Source organism: Scyliorhinus torazame, chromosome 17 (assembly GCF_047496885.1).
Source record: "Scyliorhinus torazame isolate Kashiwa2021f chromosome 17, sScyTor2.1, whole genome shotgun sequence".
Classification (NCBI taxonomy): domain Eukaryota; kingdom Metazoa; phylum Chordata; class Chondrichthyes; order Carcharhiniformes; family Scyliorhinidae; genus Scyliorhinus; species Scyliorhinus torazame.
The window spans coordinates 105544026-105565373 of NC_092723.1; the positions used below are offsets into that span (position 1 = coordinate 105544026).

The following is a 21348-nucleotide window of genomic DNA, read 5'->3' on the forward strand; positions in this document are numbered from 1 at the left end:
TTTTCAAAACAACAGAACAGTTTTTCACTTCAGTAAATAGGAGAGAGCGAGAGAGCGCACGAGAGAGTGTATTCCTTTCAGTTCCAAGATCTAAACACTTCTGCAAAGTTCTCTCAGAAAGAATCACTCAGGAACCAATCACTGACCATTGTCAGGCAGAACACTGGCCAACCCACTGGTTGCCAGTTAACCAATCAAACCAACTCCCTCCGCATCCTGGATCCTAAGATTCACACGGAGCTGAGTTTCTGGTTTCTCCTCTCCAAAATACAAAACCTGGGAATGTCCTGGCAAGCAACTGTTTCAACCCGAGTCTTCTGTTTAAAGGCACATCCCGATTATAGGTCCACGCACCAAAAATAATAAACAGAAAAGAAAGGGGAGAAAAAGGAAATAAACAGAAAGGATTTTAAAAATTTATAAAATTCGGAAGGGGCTTGATAGGGTAGATGCTGGAAAGATGATCCTCTGGCTCTGGAGACTGAAGGGTTAAAGTCTCATGAAAAGGGATCTGCAATCTGTACAGAGGCCAGTTATGGGTGGCAGGACATTAATGAACTTGTGATTTTCCAAGAAGGCCGCAGACAAACTGCTAGAAAATTCAGAAATACAAAGATGTTTGAATGCTTGTGGAGTGATAATGTAATTACGGGGAGGGGTACATAATCTATCAATATCTACCAATGGTGTTCCAGCATTACCAGGTACCAGGTACTGTATACATTTCCTACATTACCACAGTGACTACACTTCAAAACTACTTCATTGTCTGTAAATTGATTTGAGGAATCCAGTGGTTGTGAAAAGTGGCATATCAATGCAAGTCTTTCTTTCCTAGGACTAGCTGAACCCTTCTACTGCAGTAGTCTGGGGTCTGTACTACAATGTGTTTAGCTGCTAAAGATGGCACTGTGTTTAACTTCACTTTTTCCTTCAAAGACCAATGCTCAGCTATCATCTATCTGGGTAAAGCCAAAGTTTGTCCATGACTAAATCCTGAAAGTAAATTCTGACAAATTAGCTGTTTGTTGTGATTCCACAGTGTTTTATTTACTTTTTCATGGGATGTGGGTGTTGCTGGATAGGCCTGCATTTATTGCCCATCCCTAATTGCCCCTGAGAAGATGGTGATGAGCTGCCTTCGTGAACCAGTGCAGTCCACGTGATGTAGGTACACTCACAGTGCTGTTACAGGGCGGGATCATCTGGCTGTTCACGCTGGTGGGATCTTCCGGTCAATGGGAAATCCGATTGACAGCAGCAGGACTCATTCCTATGTGTCAGCAGAAAATCCCACCACCGGCCAACTGTGAGCTGTTTCCCGCCACCGAGAAACATTCCATGGGGAGGCCAGAGAATCTCCCCTCAGAGAGCTTTCCAGGATTTTTGCCCAGCGACAGTTCCTCCCTTGAGAACAAGTGGAAAAATTCAAATTAAATCACTGGCTTCTCATTTTTATATGTTTTGACAGTTTTAAATACTAAAATGAGCATGTCCTTGATTTTAAACTATACAGAGGATCATTACGAACAGGGATAGGCCATTCAGTTCTTCTAGCTTCCTCCGCCATTCAAGCTACGACCTCTACCACCAGAAGGGCAGGGGCAGCAGACACATAGGAATGCCACCAGCTGCAAGATTCCCTTCAAGCCAAACATTATCCTGACCTGGAACTATAGGCGGGATTTTGCAGCCGATCCAGCTGACAGGATCTTTCGGTCATGTCGACAGTGACCCCCCCCACCCGAGCCACAAGTATCCTAGCGGCAGAGGATGCGAACAATGGGAAATCCTGCTGCCAACAGCGGGAGCAGAAGAGCCCCATGCCAGCCAATGGCGGGCCTCATCCGCCGCTGCAAACACACCGTGTGAAGGGGTAGAAAATCCCACCCTGTATCGCCGTTCCTTCACAATCACTGGGTTAAGATCCTGGAACACCCTCCCCAACAGTACCTGCATCAGATGGACTGCAGCAGTTCAAGAAGGTGGATCGCCATCAACTTCTCTAGGGCAATTAGGGATGAGCAGTACAAATCCTGGCCTAGCCAGCAATGCCCACATCCCACTAAAAAAATCAAATTAGATTGCGTGTTAGTGGCAAATCTCGTATGGCAGCATGCATGGTAAATCAGGCTGCAAAATGCCTTATAAGAGCAGACATATTATACCATGTAATTGTTATTACCTGGTGAGGAGGGGTAGAATGACTCCCCTTTTTCCCATCCCTTGTTTGACCACAACAGCATTTTTTATTAAAGGATATATTTGTCAATTTGGTGAATGATATGACTATAAAAGACAGTCAGACAGGTTTTATTGGGCCTTTTTGAAAAGAAAAGCAAGTCATTTTTATTGTACTTCACCTGGTCGAAGAAAAATAACGAAGCAACACTCCAAATGTCACACACACACACATGCTCGAAGTTCGCACTCACACAAATAGATTACAGAGCGAGAGGATAGGTTAAGCCATTTAAAGTCCGATGAATTTGGAGGAGTATATGGTTCTCTGGCTTCAACTGAACATAGTCATCCTTCTGAGTTGGTGTCAAGGTGGCTTAAAGATATACATTGATGATTTATCTGTTCTTCTGAAGATAGAGGCTGCAAGGTTGAGTTATTTTTAAAATCTGTGTCTAGAATCCCTACACTGTAGAATGAGGTCACTCGGCCCATTAGGTCTGTGCTGGCCCCCCGAAAGAGCAGCCTAGTATGGACCCACTCCTCCACTCTATCCCTGTAACCCCATAACCCCACCTAACTTGCATATACCTGGACACTAAGGGGCAATTTAGCATGGTCAATCCACCTAAGCTGCACATCTTTGGACTGTGAGAGGAAGCCGGAGTACCCAGAGGAAACTCATGCAGACACAGGAAGAACGTGCAAACGCTACACAGACAGTAACCCAAGGTCGGAATTGAACCCAGGTTCTTGGCGCTGTGAGGCAGCAGTGCTAACCATTGTACCACCATGCCACCCTGTCTGTGGTGCATGGATACGCAAATTCATCACAGGGTTTGAGACTTGCAAGTTAGATGGAGAGAGGAAGTGAGCCGGATGAGGCCAGCTTCTTCAGGGCCTCAGTTGCTTATCCTGTTCTACAAAAAACGTGCTTAAACGCACAAAGGGTAACTGAGTTGTCACATGACCATATATCTCCAACTGCCTAGTGACCCAACTAGTGTAATCCAGCAGCAACTTAATTAGATCATGACTGGGAATTCCTCTATGGCCAGTCTTATTGTCCAAGTGATTATGTTTAATGATTTGTCTTAACCCAGTTGATTATCCAAGCGATTGTCTGGATGTTTTGCTAATGGAATAGGAGATGGCCCCCATTCATACTCCTTCGAGGCAGTTGTTCCTAGTGAGGCTTTGGAGACAGGTTGGCTCCACTTAATGGCTTTAGAACATAGAAGGTGCAAATGTGCAGCCATCTTTGACTGTAATCTCAAGTTCTTGGACTGCGATGAGTTGGGGGGGAGGGATTATTCTATTGCAAATAAGGCACCACTCCCTTTTCAAGCAACATAATCTGATTCCAGCGATCAAAATTAAATTACGGCACTTCAAACTTTTGGCTTTCTTTCTTAAAAAATAGAGTGTGATAACGTTTTCATAGGTTTCCGATATTTTGGTCTGTGACTATTAGGGTAATTAAATAGCTTGTGAATGTTGTATGCTCGAAGTAATCAATCACTTGTTGTTCACTTATAGTTTTCATTCTTAAAAATGTGGCGTAGGAAGTGTTAAAGACTGGAAATATATGGACCCGAACTTCCAAGCTCCATAACTTCATATTGGAGGTACCTAAAGATGCATTGAGGAATGTTCCAGGTAGATTTTGCACGTCAATTGCACAGAAGTGAAACTTCCTCTGGGCAATTGCCCTGTTTAAATCACACTGGTTCCGACTGGGTTACACCAATAGTTACCCGGAAAAATTTAGGGGATTAAAACCATTTCTAACTTCTGGGTAACTATTCCATAGATCCAGATGAAACTCCCCCGCGGGGCACCCCAGACCCCTAACTATCTGTCTGTGCGGAGTCTGCACATCCTCCCCATGTGTGCTGATCAGGGACGCCTATGTCGCGGGCATGCACTCGAACTAGATCCGCCAGAGCTTATTAGAAGGGGGGACACCGGAGGCCCGAAGTGCTACTTCAGCGGGCAGAGTAATCACCCCCGACAACGCGGCCCGGCTTTGAACCCGATCTGTAGCAGCTGTGAGAAGGGCCACTTCGCAAAAGCCTGCCAGGCCCGACCCCCCCCAAACCTTCTAGGCCCAGCAGCGCTGCCTGCTGCCTGTCGGGGCCACCCCTAGCTGCCTTGCAGCCACCCGCCATGTGCGACCCGTGGGCGCCGCCATCTTTAATTTTGGCCGACACGTGCGACCCACGTGGGCTGCCATCTTGGATGCCATATTACACCTCACCCGCCACGTGCGACCCACGGGGGCCGCCATCTTGGTACCACTCCGCAGCCTCCCGGGAGCCCTGCTCACCCGACCGTACGCTGGCCACCGCCATCTCCAACCGACCTACCGACTGCTTTCCGACACTCGCCTCCGTCACACTGGACCAGTCCCGGCCGCACCACCTCGCGAAGTCCACGATGACCGTCCAGATAAACGGGCACGAGACGGCCTGCCTTTTCGACTCTGGGAGCACGGACAGCTTCATACACACAGATACGGTAAGACGCTGCTCCTTCCCCATCCTACCCGCGACCCAGAAAATCTCCCTGGCCTCCGGATCCCACATAGTAGAGATCCGGGGGTACTGTGTCGCGACCCTCACTGTGCACGGCGTAGAGTACACCAGCTTTAGGTTCTACGTCCTCCCCCATCTCTGTGCCTCCTTATTACTGGGGCTCGACTTCCAATGTCATCTCCAGAGCCTTACCCTCAAGTTCAACGGACCCCTGCCCCCCCTCACCATCTGTAGCCTCCCACCCTCCCTCTTCGCAAACCTCAGCCCGGACTGTAAGCCCGTCGCTATCAGAAGCAGACGCTACAGTGCTACAGGGCCTTCATCAGGTCAAAGGTCCAGTGACTCCTGAGAGAGGGGATCATTGAGGCTAGTAACAGCCCCTGGAGAGCCCAAGTGGTGGTCGTCAAGACTGGGGAGAAGCACCGGGTGGTCATCGATTATAGCCAGACCAACCGGTACATGCAGCTCGATGCGTACCCCCATCCCTCGCATATCTGACATGGTCAATCAGATTACGCAGTATCGAGTCTTCTCTACAGTCGACTTGAAGTCTGCGTACCACCAGCTCCCTAGCCGCCTGGAGGACCGCCAATACACTGCCTTCGAGGCAGACGGCCGCCTATATCAGTTCCTCAAGGTTCCCTTCGGCGTCACCAACGGGGTCTCGGTCTTCTAAAGGGAAATGGACCGAATGGTTGACATATACGTACCTGGACAACGTCACCATCTGCGGCCGTGACCAGCAGGACCATGATGAGAACCTCCGGCACTTCCTCCACACCGCAAAACTCCTGAACCTAACTTATAATAAAGAGAAATGCGTCTTTCGCACAACCCGCCTGGCCATCCTCGGCTACGTCGTGGAACACGGAGTCCTAGTGCCCGACCCCAACCGCATGTGCCCCCTCCTGGAACTCCCCCTTCCCCACTTCCCCAAGGCCCTGAAGTGATGCCTGGGGTTCTTCTCTTACTATGCCCAATGGGTCCAACTACGCGGACAATGCCTGCCCACTGATCAAGTCCACCACGTTTCCCCTGGCGACTGAGGCCCGACTGGCCTTTGATCACATCAAAGCAGACATCGGCAAAGCCGCGATGCACGCTGTGGACGAGTCCATCCCTTTCCAAGTGGAGAGCGATGCGTCGGACTTTGATCTGGCCGCTACCTCAACCAGGCGGGCAGGCCCGTGGCTTTCTTCTCCCGTACCCTCCATGCCTCCGAAATTCGACACTCCTCCATCGAAAAGGAGGCCCAAGCCATAGTAGAAGCTGTGAGATATTGGAGGCATTACCTGACCGGCAGGTGATTCACTCTCCTCACTGACCAACGGTCGCTTGCCTTCATGTTTAACAATACACAGCGGGGCAAACTCAAGAACGACAAGATCCTGAGGTGGAGGATTAAGCTCTCCACCTACAGCTATGACATCTTGTATCGGCCCGGGAAGCTCAACGAGCCCTGAGATGCCCTCTCCCACGGTACATGTGCCAGCGCACAAGTAGACCAACTCATGGCCCTCCACAACGACCTCTGTCACTCGGGGGTCACCCGCTTTTTCCACTTTATCAAGGCCCGCAACCTTCCCTACTCCATCGAGGAGGTCAGGTCCGTGACCAGGGACTGCCAGGTCTGCGCGGAGTGCAACCCGCACTTCTATCGGCCAGACAGAGCACATCTGGTAAAGGCCTCCCGCCCTTTTGAACACCTCAGCATGGACTTCAAAGGGCCCCTCCCCTCCACTGACCATAACTTGTACTTCCTCAACATCATTGACGAGTACTCCAGATTCCCCTTCGCCATCCTCTGCTCTGACATGACCTCTGCCTCCATTATCAAGGCCCTGCACAGCCTTTTCACTCTGTTCGGGTTCCCTGCCTATATCCACAGTGATCGGGGCACCTCCTTTATGAGCGACGAGTTGCGTCAGTTCCTGCTCAGCAAAGGCATCGCCTCCAGCAGGACGACCAGTTGTAACCCCCGGGGAAACGGACAGGTGGAGAGAGAGAACGCGACAGTCTGGAAGGCCGTCCTCCTGGCCCTACGGTCGAAAGGTCTCCCAGTCTCCAGCTGGCAGGAGGTCCTCCCGATGCGCTCCACTCCATCCGGTCGCTTCTATGTACGCCCACTAACCAGACTCCTTATGAGCGCATGTTTGCCTTCCCCAGGAAGTCCACCTGGATGGGTTTCACTTCCATCCTGGCTGACAGTCCCGGGGCCCGTCCTTCTCCGGCAGCATGCGAGGAGCCATAAAACCGACCCCCCTCGTCAAGAAGGTCCTGCTGCTCCATGCGAACCCCCAATATGCCTACGTGGCACAACAGGACGGGCGGCAGGACACGGTCTCCCTTCGGGATTTGGCTCCTGCAGGCTCCCCGGCAACAATCACCACCACACCCCACCCTACACCGTCCCCCCCCCACCTCTGCCCACCTCCCTCATGAACTGACACCCGCAGGTCCACTGAGGACAAGCACCACCAACCCCGCCCATACACCGCCCCCCCCCCCCCCCTTCGCTGACTCAACATCTGGGTGAAGATGATGACAACATGCTCCTGGACGCGCAGGTCTCAACGCCGGCACCGACACTACAGCTGGGACTGAGGCGGTCACTGCAGAAGGCCAAGACCCCCAACAGACTTGACCTTTAAAACCACTTCACCCCCCGCCGGACTTTTTTTAAACGGGGTGAATGTGGTAAACCACGTGTTGTATTATATTCACTGTGCTGTACTGTACATGCTTGGGCTTGTCCAGGCTGGCTCTGCCTGTGGCTCCTCCCCTCGGGGCTTCTGTATAAAAGTGGCAAGTCTCCGCCTTCGGACCCAGTTCGGATCCAGAGGAAGGAGGCTTGCTGTATAGTGTATTAAAGCCTCAGTTACGTTTATCACTCGTCGTCTATTATTTATGGTGTATCAGCTCCCCCCAACCTGAACCAGCAGGGAACTCCCCCATGCTCCTCTCCAAGGGTCTTCCCCACCCTTTGATTACACCCCCTACGGGATTCCCTCCACCTGCATGGAACTCTTCCCCCCCCACCCCCACACCCCCTGATGCTCAACTATTTTCTCCCCCTCGCAAGATGTACCAACACGAGGCCTAAACACCAACCCAGTCCAATGCCCAACCTCCTCTCCTGATCTCTGACCCCGGCCTCTGACCACCCCCTCTAACCCCTCAGTCCCTCCAACAATCTCCAGCCATCCCATGTGACTCTGATCCCAATCCACCCCCCAAATCCCCTTCATTTATGTGAGACCCGTACCTTTTCCCTGACCTGCCAAGGGCCTTTAAATTTTAATTGGATTTTTAAACTTAACTGGTTCATAGCAGCTGTAACGTAAAAAAGAGGGCATGGCTCTCATTCACTTTGACTCTCCTGCGCTTCGGCACTAGGCCTCGGGGACGCAGTGCACTGCTTGGATCTTGCACAGCCTGATTCAGTAGGCTGGGAGAAATAGGATCAGAGAAACGTTGAGGTGAGAAATTGGGCATGGAGAGCTAATTCGACGCTGCTTGCCACTCCGAGAAATTTAATGTTCATTTTTTGAATGTACTATTGTACAACGTAATATGTACATATTACGTAAAATCATGTGGACACAATGAGCTGGATTCTCCACCGTCGGGATGCTCCGTTTTGCCAGCAGCCCGGGGTTTTCCCGATGGCGATGACCAGAAGGCGAAACGGAGCATCCTGCTGGCGTGCTGAACCAGAAATCTGGCCCGGAGGGACTGAGGATCCAGCCCAATGTGTCCATTAAAATCACTGGGGATGCTAGTTGTAAAACGCCCAACGTATTTCCCATTGGAAGTCAAATAGTAAATTGTTCTATAAGGAGAGGAGCATTATACTGCGTAATACACCAGGCATTGTTCTGCAGGTAAAGTGGAGGCGTGTCCCTTTAAGGGAACTAAGAGAAATTGTTATTGGAAAATACAGTCTGAATTTTCTCAGAATGTAATTATTGTTTAATTAGGATACTTCATAGAATGAAATGTGTATGTCAGATTGAGGTTGCAAGAACAAGGTAGGGTATCCAGACTGCAGCATTAGCATTTGCTCATCTATATCAGTTTTAATATTTTACTGCTGTGCCAGTTTTGGTGTTTCTATTAGAGGAAATGGGGAAACATTGGCGTACAGTATTCTATGCAGGTAGGTAGCTCACATCCTATGGCAATTCAATGTTAAAATGTCAAAACCGTAAGTCCTTAGCCTGTTTCAAAAGTCTGGGCTTCAAGTGGATTTCATTCCGTCAGAACATGTGAAGAGACATTTCAACCATACCTATTTATTCTTAATTCTAACACGTTTTGCCGTAATCAGGTTTGTCAATTCTATGCATTTTGCAGTTTGCTAGCTTGCAGCAGGAGGGTTCTGAATAATAATAACAGATAATCCTGTGGGATTTATGAATTCCTTTTGCATTTTTCAAAAGTTTTTGAAGTTATTTAAAATCAAGTACAAGATAAATTAATATCGTTAAAAGCTCTGTTGGGCTATTGCCCACATCAGTCATGGCAAACCACTTTGTTCTTTGTTTCAGTTGAAAATTCAGTTGAATCTTTCTCTTTTGGAGCCATTGATTTTTTTTTCCAATGAAATTATTCATAAAGAGGACTTCCGGTAATGGGGATGTGCTGAGAAGTTGCCCAATAAGTGGCTTTCCTCCCAGAACCTGAAAAATAAGTTCATTTTGCCTGAATAAGCTCGCTGACAGCAAAAAAAAATCCCCACAGCACTGTCACATGTCAAGAGAAGAAAATGCCAAATAGCAGCCATTCCAGAGGACATGTGGAAACCAGGAGCGGAAAAAGCCTGGACAAACAAATGACCGAGCTGGCCTATGTACGAGGCGGCAAAACTCGGGCCTCGCAGGAGTGACAGTAACCGGTCCGCTGCACAAGAAGCCCCCTCCCCCACACCAGGGGATAGGTGGAGGACATTTCTCTCAAGAGAATTGAGAGAGACAAAGTCAGACATTCAAGCTGAGGTGAAGGTTGTGATGCACTATCAATTACCACAAAGACGAGAGTAGTGGAATAATCGAGGCTTTATTGAGCAAAGATGTTGTGCCTCCTGTAGCTGCTACCAGAATGGCTGCAGCACCGGCGACACACATTTATACGCCGCCTACTGGGCGGAGCCAGCAGGCAGGGATTTACCCATGTACCTCTAGTATATGTGTCTTACCGTAATACATATAATACTGCTAGTGGTGACTACCATAGGTTGCGATTGCCGAAGCTCTGGCAACCATGCAGGTGGCCCTAGATAAGGCGGAAAGGTGACTGGAAGCCCAGGAGGAAACGATCAAAGAACTGGAAAAAGCTGCAACAAAGCAGGGTATCCGAATCATCACCCTGGAAAAGGAGGTGGGCAAAGCAGTTTGCGACGCAGGAGAATTTGAAAGGGAAAATCGAGGACCAAGAGAACAGGTCGGGCATCAAAACCTACGAATCGTGGGCCTACTGGGGGGGATCGAAGGTAGGACAATGTGGCCCAAATGCTGGGCAACCTGGTGGGAAGGGATAGCTTCCGCCATCCACCAGAAATCGACAGAGCACACCGGTTCCTAAGCCCAAAGCCGAGGAACAGCCAAGCGCGAAAATCACCAAAGTACACCGGTACTAGGACCGGGAACGAATCCTGCGCTGGCCAAGACAAACCAACAACTGCGACTGGGAAAGCCACTGGATTCGGAACCATCAGGACATTGGAGCTGACCTGGTACCGGGCAGAATTTAATAGGGCGAAGGCCCGCTGTATAATATCAGTGTAAAGTTTGGGATGCTGTACCCAGCCAAGCTCTGGATCACATTCCAAGGCAGGGAACACTTTTTCACGGTCCCTGCGGACGCAGACAATTTAACCTCTCAGAATAGACTAGAGAAGCGACAGCAGGGACAGCGATGAGGAGCCCATAGGATGAGACTCTTAAGTGATTAGCACTGTGGCTTCACAGCGCCAGGGTCCCAGGTTCGATTCCCCACTGGGTCACTGTCTGTGCGGAGTCTGCACGTTCTCCCCATGCCTGCGTGGGTTTCCTCCGGGTGCTCCGGTTTCCTCCCACAGTCCAAAGACGTGCAGGTTAGGTGGATTGGTCATGCTAAATTGCCCTTAGTGACCAAAAAGGTTAGGAGGGGTTATTGGGTTACGGGGATAGGATGGAAGTGAGGGCTTAAGTGGGTTGGTGCAGACTCGATGGGCTGAATGGCCTCCTTCTGCACTGTATGTTCTACGTTCTGTGTTTACTTTCTACTTTTTAAATTGCCAACTGTGAACCACCACCATATTGACCACTTTGAGCGGGATTGTACTGCCTCGTTCTAGGGACGGGAGAGGGGAGAGAGGAAAGGAAGGAAGGTAGGAACGAGTGCAGCAAGGCGTAGAAGAAGATGAGGGGAATGGTGGACAAGAAGCTCAGAGATCGGGCGACAGGAGGATGCAAAATTAGCCCCGGGAGGGAGACACCACACTAGCAGGGTGAGAGAGGCCGTGGCGCATCTCCCGCAAGAGGGAAAGCGCCTAGCGAGGGGGGGTGCAGACATCGGGAATAGGGGGACAGCTAAGAGAAGAAACAGGGGGAAGGGAGAAGGGGGAGGCAGCTACAGGGTGGGAGGGGGGGGGGGGGGTGTTGAAGACAGGGGGAGGAAGAAAACACCACAACGGAAATACAGGTAAAGAAGGATTGAGGGCATTAGGCTGGCTACAACAGGCCACACGTGGCGACTTGGGATAAAATGGCGCTGCAAGCAACCATTTGGGAAGGTCCCTGGAAAAAGGGAAACCCCAATATGCACGGGCTCATCCACATGGTGCACTCACAGCTGGCAACCATGTTGGGTGCCCCCTGGACAAAGGGAAACCCGTAGCGCAGGGACCCGGCAACATGGGAAGAACAGTGGCCGTGGCCATCTTGGATGGTCCCCTAATGAAGGGAAACCCTGGAATGCAGGGGCACATCCACAAGGTAAGTATGGTTAATCGCACAGGAGCGGGGGGACAAAAAACCCCCATCAGAATAGTCACCTGGAACATCAGGGGGCTTAACTGCCCAGTGAAAAGATTCAGAGTCTTCACCCACCTGAAACGTATGAAAGCCGATATAGTCTTCCTCCAAGAGATGCAATGAGGGAAAAGGATCGACTGCGGGTAAGGAAGGGCTGGGTGTGACAAACCTACCATTCCTGTTACGGGACGAGGGCCAGGGGGATAGCCATACTGTTAAATAAGAGGACCCAGGGGGACAGTATGTCATGGCCAGTGGTGTCCTAGATGGGGCACCGGTACTCCTGATCAACTCCCAACTTGGATGACATGGAGTTTATAAAAGAAGACCATGGCGGAAAGCCCTGACATAGACACACACCGACTGATCACGGGGGGAGACTTTAACTGTGTGCAGGACCTACGAACGAACAGGTCGAACCCCAAAACGGGAAAGACCTCTGTAGCACAATCGATCACTCACGAGGCGAGATGAGATGAAGTCAATCGATGGCTTTATTACGCAGACTTGTTCCCCAGCAGCTCGGTTACAGAATGCGGCTGCTGGGAGAACCCGGGTTCTTATACTCTGCCTTACTGGGTGGAGCCAGTAGACGGAAGATCCAATCAGGACCCAGTGTCTGTCCACCAATAGCCTCTCGGCATCACAGGGTACCATAATATCCCTAATACATACCACCACAACTTCCAACATGGCAAAAGAACTCGGTGCATTCATGGAGCAGATGGAGCAGTGGATCCATGGCGATTCACCCATCCAGGCGAGAAAGAGTTCTCCTTCTTTTCCCAAATACATAATGTCTATTCACGGATCAACTTCTTTGTCATGGATTGGCTTCTTTGTAGTGGGGAAATCGGTGCTTCCAGGGCTAGTGGGAGTGGAATATTCCGCGATTGTAATCGCCAACCATGCTCCACATTATATAGATGTGAGGTTGGAGATGGGCCGTGCCCAATGCCCTATGGAGGTTGGATACGGCCTCCTGGCCGATAAGGCCTTCTGCAAGAAAATATCACCGCCATAGACGAGTATATTACTAACAACGAGAATTGTGATGTCTCATCCTCCCCATTCTGGGAGGCGCTGAAGGCTATGATCAGGGATGAAATTATTGCTTACAAAGCACGTAGAGACAGGTGGCTAGACAACAGCTAGTCGGCTCCATACTGGAGGTAGACCGTCAATATTCCGAGGCCCCGACTGTAGAGTTCTGAGTGGAGAGGAAAAAGAAACAGATGGACTTTGACCTGCTCTCCACGGGTAAAGTGGTGCACCAACTCCGCCAGGCACGGGGGGCCCTGTACGAGCACGGAGACAAGGCCAGCCGCCTGCTGGCTCACCAGCTAAGAAAACAGGCTGCCATGAGGGAAATAGCCCAGATTAGGGAAAGCAAAGACAACATGGTAGCAGTACTGGATCAGGTCAACAAGGCATTCAAAACCTTCTACCGGGGGCTGTACAACTCTGAGCACCCAGCAGGGGACTTGAGGATGAAGCAGTTCCTCGGTGGAAGTGCCAGTCGTGGGGGAGGATAGGAGACGGGCCTGGAAGCTCTGCTAGACCTGGGAGAAATCATGGAGAGTATCAGCTCCGTGCAGGCGGGGAATGCAGACTGGATGGGTTCTCGGCGGACTTCTACAAAAGATTTGCGACAGCACTGGCTCTGCCCCTGTGGAAGACGTTCACAGATTCATCGGCGAGGGGCACCCTGCCACCTACACTAGCACAAGCCTCAGTCTCACTGATGCCCAATAAAGCCAAAGACCCAACAGAATGCAGGTCCTGCAGACCCATCATCCTGCGAAACGCAGACGAGAAAATACTGGCCAAACTCCCAGCCAAAAGACTGGAGGACTGCGTACCAGAGGTGGTAGCAGAAGACCAAATGGGCTTTGTCAAGTGTAGACAGCTAACACCGAACATCAGGCGCCTGCTGAACGTGATCATGGCCCCATCTGGGGAGAGAATCCCTGAGGTGATCATCTCCCTGGACGTAGAAAAGGCCTTCGACAGATTTGAATGAAAGTACCTCATAGAGATACTGGAGCAGTTTGGGCTTGGATCAGGGTTCACCGCCTGGGTGAAACTCCTGTACAACGCTCCCACAGCAAGCGGACGGACAAATGCCACCAGCTCTATATACTTCCAGCTGCACAGAGGCACAAGTCAGGGATGCCCGTTATCCCCGCTTCTGTTCGTCCTAGCGATCGAACCACTGGCGATTGTGCTTAGGGCGGCAAAGAACTGGAAAGGGATCCGGAGAGGAGACAGAGAGCACAGAGTCTTGCTCTATGCAGATGACCGTCTCCTCTACATCTGGGACCCACAAAGCAGTATGGTAGGAATCATGGCGCTCTTGAAAGAGTTCAGAGCCTTCTCAGGCTACAAACTTAACCTGAGCAAAAGCGAGGTATTTCCAGTGAACCGCAAGGGGGAGGGGCAGAGCTGGAGTGGTTGCCTTTTAAACAAGCCCAACACGAATTCCGCTACCTGTGGATCCAAATCGCTCTTGACTGGACAGGGATCCACAAGTGGAACCTGACCAGCCTGATGGAGGAAGTAAAAATAGAAGCTGCAGAGATGGAACACACTCCCACTCTCCCTGGCAGGGAGCATGCAGGCGAACCAAGATGAACGTACTGCTCAGGTTCCATCTCCTGTTTAGATCCATCCCGATCTACATCCCAAAGGCCTTTTTAAAATTCACTGGATAAACTGATTATGGCATTTGTGTGGGGTGGGAAGAATGCAAAGATTCCAAAGAGAGTACTGCAGAGAACGAGATCCATGGGGGGCCTAGCCCTCCCAAACCTGCAATATTATCACTGGCCGGCAACCGCAGAGAGAGGAAAGGGGTGGATAAAGGAGTCAGATGCCAAGTGGGTGCTGATGGAGGAGGGTTCCTGCAGAGGGACCTCCCTCCTGGCCCTAGCCATGGCAGCACTCCCATCCCCACCGAGTAAATATTCAATGAGCCCAGTGGTGGTAGCAACATTCCGTTTGTGGAACCAACTGCATCAGCACTTTGGACTAACCCAAATATCCAACAAAGCCCCCAGCTGCAACGATCACAGGTTCACGCCGGCGACTATGGACACCTCCTTCAAAAGGTGGAGACAGGACAGGGGCACGCTGACAGTTAGGGATTAAAAAAAAAAAAAATTTTAGACTACCTAATTCATTTTTTCAAATTAAGGGGCAATTTAGCGTGGCCAATCCACCTACCCTGCACATCTTTTGGAATTGTGCGGGCGAAACCCATGCAAACACAGGGAGAATGTGCAAACTCCACAAAGACAGTGACCCAGAGCCGGGATTGAACCTGGAACCTCAGCACCATGAGGTGGCAGTGCTAACCACTGCACCACCGTTCTATCCCCAGTTAGGGGCTTTTACACCAACAACAGACTGACAACGCTTGAGGAACTGACAGAAAAATTCCAGCTTGGGGGTGGGGGGGCGGGCGGACGAACTAAGGTACCGACAGATCAAAAACTTCCTACAAAGGGAAACGAGGACGTATCCACAACCATCATGACAATCGCTGCTACAGGACCTGCTGAACGCGGACATCTTAGGGAAAGGGAACTGTGGTGACATGTACGGGCGACTGCTAAGGGGGGCCAACATCCAACTGGATGAGGCGAGGGAGGAGTGGGAGGAGGACTTGGGGTTTGAAATAGGGTGGGGACTCTGGAGCGAAGCACTGCACAGTCAACTCCACCTCCACATGTGCAAGGCTTAGCCTAATGCAGCTAAAAGTGGGACACAGAGCCCACTTATCCAGAACCCGAATGAGCATGTTCATACTGGAGGTGGAGGATAGATGTAAACAGTGCCAAGGAGACCCAGCCAACCACGCCCATATGTTCTGGTCTTGCCTCAGACTTGTTGGGTTTTAAGCAGCCTTCTTTGAGGCAATGTCCAAGGTGGTGGGGATGAGGGTGGAGCCATGTCCGAGAGTGGCAGTCTTAGGGGTATCAGAACAGCCAGAACTCTTTATTGGGAAGAGGGCTGGTACCCTTACCTTTGCCTCCCTAATCGCCCGCTGGCGAATCCTGCTCGGCTGGCAATCAGCAGCACCACCCAAAGCTGCAGACTGGCTGTCTGACCTAGCGGAATTTCTCCAAATGGAGAAAATTAAATTCGCCATCCGAGGGTCGGAGGAGGGCTTCCACAGAACATGGGAACCATTCACTCGGTTGTTCCAAGATCTGTTTGCAGCCAACAGCTATGAAGTTGAAGAACAGGAGAGGGTAGCTATGACACAGCAAGGAAGGGCAGGGGGAAGGGGGAGTTGGAGGGGGGCAGGGGGACATGGAACCCAACTATGCCCAACAAAAGAAACATGAGAAGCAGTATCACACCAACGTGACTGGAGCAGGGTACAAGTACAGATAAGGGAAGAAGGCAAGATAAGTGACCGGGGGGGTGGGGGTTGAGGTGGGGGGCAGGAGGATAAGAACGGGGGGAGCAGGGAAAACAGCCAGAATCGAAAAACTACTGGAGAACGAAAGACAGGAAATCGTAACCGTGACTGTAAGTAATGCAAGAGGAAGATTGACAATGTATGTGTGTAAATAATTGAAACCAACCGATGTGTAAATATGTTTCTTTATCCTCTGTCACCTAATGTTTTCCCACGCTTATCCTTGATTTGTATACCACATAAAACTCAAGAAAAAGACTTTTAGATTTTTAAAGAAATTATTCATAAAAGCATCTTGGATGGAAAGCTTTTCAAAAAGCCACTTTGAGCGATTCACTTTCACTCTTCAATTGGTTCTCCTGACTGGTCAATGTGCACTGGTTACTGTCTTACCTCTTTAACAGTTTCCTTTGACAATTATTCAGCAGCTCGTTTTGCTTTTGATTCATCCATTCCCGATTACTTCACTTCTGTTTTCCTTCTGCTTTACTTTAAACCAATCAATAAATTATGAAGATGAATCATTAACAGTGTTGTCCCATAATAACCTTTAACATAGGGATTTTCCAATAATGTTGGTATATAAAATGCTACTCACAATAGTTTCCATTCAATTAATAAGATGGCACTTTATTTGGCTTATAGTTTCCTTTTTACATTCATTCGAGGGATCTGGGCTTTGCTGGCTAGGCCAGCATTTATCATAGAATCCCTACTGTGCAAAGGCGGCCATTCTCTTCGAAAGAGCATCCTACCCAAGCCCACTCTCCCGCCCTTTCCCCGTAACCCCACCTAACCTTTGGACACTAAGGGAACTTTAGCATGGCCAATCCACCTAACTTCCACAACTTTGGACTGTTGGAGGAACTCGGAGCACCCGGAGGAAACACACAGACACGGGGCGAACGTGCAAACTCCACACAAGTAGTCACGCGAGGTCGGAGTCGAACCCTAGTCCCTGGCGCTGTGAGGCAGCAGTGCTAACCATTGTGCCACCCTACCGTCCATTTATTGCACATCCCTCATTACCTTGAGAAGGTGGTGATGAGCTGCCTTCTTGAACCGCTGCAGTCCATGTGGTGTAGGTACATCCAAAATGCTGTTCGGCAGTTCCGGGATTTTGACCCAGTGACAGTGAACGAACAATGATATATTACTAGGTCAGGGTGGAAATGTAACTGATTCAAATTATTTGAATTCGCAAGATATAATTTTCAGCATGACTTTACACAATGTAAGTAAAACATGAGCTTAAATCATGTAAGTAACTGCAACAACAATGTATGTCAAGTGCAATTTGATTGCTTCATTTTGTTCTTTAAATCTACAAGGATCCTTGTGCCTAAAATATTGTAGGTTTGATTTATTTTTTATGTATCTATGTAACTCATTGGTAATGCCAGAAAACTCAACAAATACAAACTCAGATCATTTGGGTTTATGCATAGTGCATTCTGTCTCTATAGTTACACTCAAACATGTGGGCTCACCAATGGATTATTGTACTTAAAAAGTTTCTCAACAGGTGACTGTTGTCATAAATTTGAAGCAAGCTATTTTCCATTGCTTTCACTGTTTGGTTCAATGGCATTTTGTTTCGGCACAACCAATTGTTATGTTCATTTTGGAACAGTATGATTTATGAACAGTAAACGATGTTGCTCTAAAGTGTTCCGACCCTGTGATTCTACAACATGGTGCGAGTTATGGAACAGGCTTCATTAAAAAGGCAGGCAAGCGTCCTTACAAATGATTATAAAACGCTGCAGTAATGTGCACTTCCATGCTTCCAAACCAAATAAAAAGCATATTGACAGATGGTTTATTGGTGTAGGTTTTATTGTTTCATGAAAGTCTTATCGAAACTTCTTACTGTTGAAAAATGATTTGTATTTATACAGCAGCTCAAATGTAGAAAACCTGATAAGGCTTGGCAGGGCATATCGAATTCAACTGTAATTACTGCAACTATTGCATTATTGCTGGTGTCGACATATGTAATTATGCACGAATTGCTCACAAGAAAAAAGATGGTTTGACAAGTATTTCTCTGACTATTCTGGCGTGGCGCCAAATTTTGAAAACCCAGTACTCACCAAGGCTCCTTCGACAGCACCTTCCAAAACCCGTGACCTCCACCATCGAGAAGGGCAAGGGCAGCAGATGCATGGAACCACCACCACCTGCATGTTCCCTTTCACACCAGACTCTGAATTATATCGTCGTTACTTTTATTGTCACCGGGTTAAAATCCTGGAACTCCCTTCACAAAACTACTGTGGGGGCACTTACACCACATGGACTGCAGCAGCGCAAGAAGGCCGTTCACCACCACCAAGGGCAACAAGGGACGGGCAATTAATTTTGGCATTGCCAGCGATATCCACATCCCACGGAAGAATAAAAATGCTTTTTTGCAAAGCTGCTAGAATTAATGGTATGGGGGAGACGCTTACCTTCAATAAATTCCCTTCTTCTACACAGTATTTCCGTATAGGTGTTAAAAATTCGGTGTGACTTTGAAGTTGTCAACCTGAATTTGTGATTTAAATGACAGATTCAATTGATGAATATGCTGGATTGTAGTTAGGGCACAGCTCTCTACCTTTGTGATTGCTGCAAGCATGGCTTCATGGCAAAACTAAGATTAAGTTGGGTTTTAGATTCATCAACACGTACTGATATAAATTAATCAACCTGAAACGTTAATTCTGTTTCTCTTAAACAGATGCTGTCTGACCTGTTTGAGTGTTTCTAACGTTTTCTGTGCTACTTCAAATTCAATGTGTGTGGCCTTGGTTTAAAAACTGGTGCTTATGCGGTAACTTTAGTGCAGGGGGAAGGGGTGTTTTTTCCAATTAGATTGCCTGCCTTGGTACTATTGAGAACTTTGCTAATGGCAGGTCTGCTCATTTAAAATTAGCAGTATGAAATTATATATTTCAGCCCCACCTTTGCTGTAGAAAGATCCAAACTATATCTTTACCTCACATCTTTCCCTTTGATTGTTCACTTTGAAATGTAATCAGTTCTTTATTTTGCCCTTGAGCACAGATTGAACTTTCTGTTCCCTTCAAACTCTACGTACTTAAAACAATATTACTGCAAACTTGCAATAATCTTTGTACTTATTTTATATTATTCCCAACGTTTGGAAACATTTTATCTCCATGCTCAGCAATCCCCCCCTTGCGTGCTCTTTTGTACGTTTGCAACAAAACAAAATGTGGGAAGTTGCCGATGTATATTTTAATTGAGAACCCAATTATTAAATCAAGGGATGCATAACTTTAAATGTGTCATTGTCAGGTTTATAATTCATGAGGACATCATTCATCTAAACCAAAATGGACATTTCTCATCAGAGGGTTTCTCACCCATGTTATCCGATCAATTAAAAAAAGAACAAAGGGGTACATTTACACTGCTAGGAAGCAGCACCTGCTTTAGGTGCTGTGATGAATGATATCTGTATACATATGTACCTTTAATGCGTAGGCCCCTTTAAGACCGGGTTTGGAACCCTGGGGGACTCCGCCCCCAGGAAGCTGTAGATAAGGTTAAGTTCAGTACGCAGCGTGCAGTGAGCACACTTCTCGGCAGCTGTCTGGCTTTCTGGTTATTAAAGCCTTTGTATTATCAAACTCCTCTCCTGAGTCGTAATTGAGGGTATCTCAGGTGCATTCCTGAGTCATGTTTGCAAAATGCACTTCGCATTAAAACATCTGAAATCTAAGACACGATTTAACGGAAACAGTGCCAGTTTGGGCTTGACTGCCGCGTCGGCGAGATTGCGGCCTGTATTTAACGACACTTAGTGCCTGAAGTGAGCCCCTGAAATCTTCGTCTGATTGGCAAAACTTGCACCTCAGCTTTTCACCACTAACTAGGGGGAGCTGCTTTCAAACGCTCCCTCAGCACTCACTCCCAGTCAACACACAAGCATGGCCGTTAGCAGACCTGCTCCTCGTTTGGGGATGCCAATCTGGCCAGGCTTCTCAACACTGTGGATGCGAGATGGGACATCCTGGTCAGACGAGGGGGGTCAGAGGGCCAGCAGCAGGGTCACCGATACTACCTGGGAGGCAGTGGCAGCGATTGTCAGTACAGGTAGTATGACCAGGAAGGGCAGCGTCTAATGTCAGAAGAAGACCAATGACTTCTAATGAGCTGCAAGGGTAAGGTACCACCTCCCTCCTGGCATCAGTTCCACCTGCCACCCCTCAAATTCCCAACCCCCCCCCCCCCCCCCCCCCCCCCCCCCCACACACACAAATCACTGACTGACACCTCACACCCTCCCCACATCTAATTTTCATGCTTGTTCCTCAGCATCCCCTGGCACCCACCAGCACAACCTCTCTATGTCCAGTTGCGGCGCCATAGCCCGTTAATCCTTGAAGCGCACAGTTCAAAAAGCCCTCTCTTTGTCCCCAGAGGAGGAGATAGCCCATAATAAGTGGGAAAGGGCCAAAATGGGGGTGGGTCAGGCGGACAGAGTACCAGAGATCCAAGTCCTCACCCGCTATGAGGAACGTGCCCTGAAGATTGCGGTGTTGACCGAGGAGAGAGCAGTCACCGACAGCGAGGTTGGCCTGCGCCGCAGAGGTGAGGATCCACTGCCCTTTCACCAAGAGGATCTATTTCAAGTAAGTTGTTCACGTCAGACAAAATGATCCTTCCCTCTCACTAACCACATGTCCATTCTCTCACAGGATCTCCATCTGATGGGGCCGGGCCATCCGGAGTCGTTCTCTTCCCCCCGCCGCCCACCACCGCTATCAAGGTGTCCACTCCAAGGAGACCACTATCAAGGTGTCACAGTTTTCACCCCCACCTACCACAAGTGCAGAGACACACACATCGGTGGGTGACATTAGTGAACATGTTTCTGGGGCATAATTTAGTGAGCACCACACAGTTGCTGATGCCCATCAGGTGGAGGCAGGACCCTCCAAGGGGGACAGCAGTCGGAGGTCTCAGGACTCTGCTGAGTACCAGACAGAGGCCGAGCCTCTGGGCAAGCTTCTCCCAGAGCTGATGCAGATGCTAGGACAGCGAGTGCATAGCTGATCGGAGGAGTCCCAAAGACTACCAGCGCAAGAGATGATGGCAACAATGCATGGCACCGAGGTCAACACTGCTAGGTTGGCAACCCCAGTGGAAAGCCTGGTGCACGGGGACA

At 49.2% G+C, this 21348-nt stretch overlaps 1 long non-coding RNA gene across 1 annotated transcript in view; it reads right to left on the reverse strand.

Moving 5' to 3' along the window:
* LOC140393560 (uncharacterized) overlaps window positions 1-21348 on the reverse strand; it is a 73164-nt gene that overhangs the window by 32503 nt on the left and 19313 nt on the right. Inside the window, exons 2-3 of the long non-coding RNA XR_011935663.1 lie at window positions 18620-18696; window positions 16557-16652 (exon numbers count right to left, since the gene is read on the reverse strand). This is a non-coding gene — a long non-coding RNA (uncharacterized lncRNA). The remainder of the gene's footprint in view (window positions 1-16556; window positions 16653-18619; window positions 18697-21348) is intronic.